Source organism: Euprymna scolopes, chromosome 6 (genome assembly GCF_053919585.1).
Source record: "Euprymna scolopes isolate OS-2025 chromosome 6, ASM5391958v1, whole genome shotgun sequence".
Lineage (NCBI taxonomy): Eukaryota > Metazoa > Mollusca > Cephalopoda > Sepiida > Sepiolidae > Euprymna > Euprymna scolopes.
In genome coordinates, this window is record NC_136487.1 from 125,346,109 (window position 1) to 125,348,793 (window position 2,685).

Below are 2,685 nucleotides of genomic sequence, written 5' to 3' on the forward strand. Positions count from 1 at the left end.
TTAAGAAAACATACGAGGCTTTACTTTTTGAACAACTTTCGCATGATTTCCTTATGTTTCAAAAGGGAAGAATTTATAAATTTGCTTTTAAAGTATCTATTAATGTTTTCGGTCGATCCAGAATAATAGATTCATAAAATCGCATGTATTACGTGATAGGTTTGTTCAAAATTATATTTAAAAAGGGTAGAAATCGCGTCATTTATTCATATGACAACACTTTAAATTTGTCAGATGGTAAGGAAAATAAAATGAAGTCCATATGACCCCGACGTGATTTGAACACGCAACCTCCTGATCTGGAGTCAGACGCGCTACCGTTGCGCCACAAGGCCACTAACACGGACGCCACTGAGTCGAACAGTTTTATTTTATTTATATAAAACAAAGAACAGGGAACAATTGTAAATTACTTTGCACTCTGAAAAAAGAACACAACCTTAGTTTAATTTGATTGCGTCAGCTTTAAGCGTAGAGATGTTTTAAACGAGTTGAAGTCTTGTAATTTAAAAGCAAAATATTAGTCAATCTGTATATTGTATACTAGTTTAAGTGATAAGAATTTACGGCGGACGTCTACGTGATTGCCCCCACCTCTGAATCGAATATTTTTGTTTTTATATGTCGAGTAACGGACAGAAAGGCTAAATTACTTTTCACTCGTAAATAAGAACACAGTCTCAGTCTAATCCGATTGCATCGGCTGTAAACGTACAGAGATATTTTAAACGATTGGAGGTTCGGCTATTATCTGGTTTTACTTATGGAATAATTGTTTTTTTAATTTTAGATTCGTTTAATCTATATATATAATATATATATATATATATATATATATATATATATATATATATATATATAAAGGCAAAATGTGTGTGAGAGAGCGCGTGTGTGTGTGTGTGTGTGTGTGTGTGTGTGTGTGTGTGTGTGTGTGTGTGTGTGTGTGTGTGTGTGTGTGTGTGTGTGTGTGTCACAAAAACTTTCGACACACGTGACCGATCCTGACCAGATCGGTATCATTTTGAAGCTCGATGTTTTGGACGACAATTGTCAAAAACTTGGCCAAAACAATTCATTCCTTCACCCTCAACTTGACATCTTTGTACAAGGAGGCGTCACTTTTTCGCCGAAATTTTTGCTAAGTCATCATTGGGGCTAGGACAACAGCATATTCTTTTCATTGTTTTTACTGTCTAGTATATATTCGACACAGTCAGATACAATTAATCAACCAATAATCACATTACCCTACATAAAAACATATAAGATATCAACCAGAGTTTTTTTTGCAACGTAATGGATCCCGAACTGTCCGCTAAGCTGCAATCTCTGTCGCATCACCGCAGTGTTGCATCCCTTTACTTATTGTAAAAATACTTCCACAGAATTTCCTTACTGCATCAGTAACCTTAACGACACTTAATGACTCATAACTCTAATAGCAAAATCCCACCCTTTTTGTGCTGAGGTTTCTAAACGTCGGCAGATTTTCTATTTATGATGGTTTCTTTCTCTTTTGGCTTTGGAATTATCTTCCTACTCAGTGTTTTCCCGACTCTACAGTCATGCATGGAGTTTTAACACAATGTAAACAAAACGCCAACGTTGCTCCTAGCACACTGGTCCTATGCGCATCGGTGATAGTATGCTTTGTTTGGACTGAATAAAAGTTTAAAAGAAAAATGATCAGATTGAATCGATGCCAAATGTATCAAAATAATCAAGGATTGGAAACATGTCAAAAAATGTTACAAATAAATAGGGTTCGTCATATATTAGATATATTTTGAAAATATATATTAACTAGCAGGACACGCTTCCTGGCATTGCCCCGGGTAATATAGTAGAATGCTAACTAAAGATATTATCAAGTATTCCTTTTGAATGAACATATATGTACTCATTTTTATGAAGTGGTCAGTAGAGACCTCCATTGCTCGCCATAGAATCGTTACAGAATTTGAATAGGAATGTTATTTTTTAACCCTAACGGTAAACTATACGTAAGTTTAGTCGAGGTTTATTTTGAAAAAAGTCGATAATCGAAAAGTAGTACTTCTACAGAATTTTAACCAAAATGTTATTCTTAAATCTTCAGTCTTTGACAAACTATGTATACCAACGAAGGAGTGCATGCGCGTGGATTTTTTTGTGGCCGGAGGTGCGCAATCACCAACCAATTTTTATAAATCATAATGCATTGAAAGTTGCTTATGAGAGTCAATGTTCATTTGATTTCGTATTAGTAAGATAGTCAGTGAGAAAGCTTGGAAATATTTCAATGAATAAAGTTTATACAGATTGACAGACGATAATAAGTCAATGCGTTGTGTGTGTGTTTGTGTGTTCGTTAATATTGCTGTGTGTGAATGGAGAAATGTTGCAGAGATTAGTGGCCAAAAGAGGGGCGCCCAGCGACACTGATCCGTAGACTCGGGTCAACTGGGTTCTGTTGGTTTATTGAAAAAGAGAATGCTTTTTAAAGGATTTAGGTGTCTCCCAGAAAGACCAGTTCAAATAAATACATACAGTTTTCTGATTGATCCAAAATATAATTATTTATTTTTATCCAGGATAGTGTATGCGCAGATGAGAGAGAAAGAGTGAGAGAGAAATAGATAGATTCCAGACTCAAGATAACAAACCATTAAAGTTTGTAAGAATATTTTAAACAAAAATGTTATT

At 34.9% G+C, this 2,685-nt stretch overlaps 1 non-coding gene across 1 annotated transcript; it reads right to left on the reverse strand.

The window, feature by feature from the left end:
* Positions 1 to 263: 263 nt before the first annotated feature.
* Trnaw-cca (transfer RNA tryptophan (anticodon CCA)) lies at positions 264 to 335 on the reverse strand. The gene has a single exon. It is a non-coding gene; the product is annotated as a tRNA-Trp (tRNA).
* Positions 336 to 2,685: the final 2,350 nt, after the last annotated feature.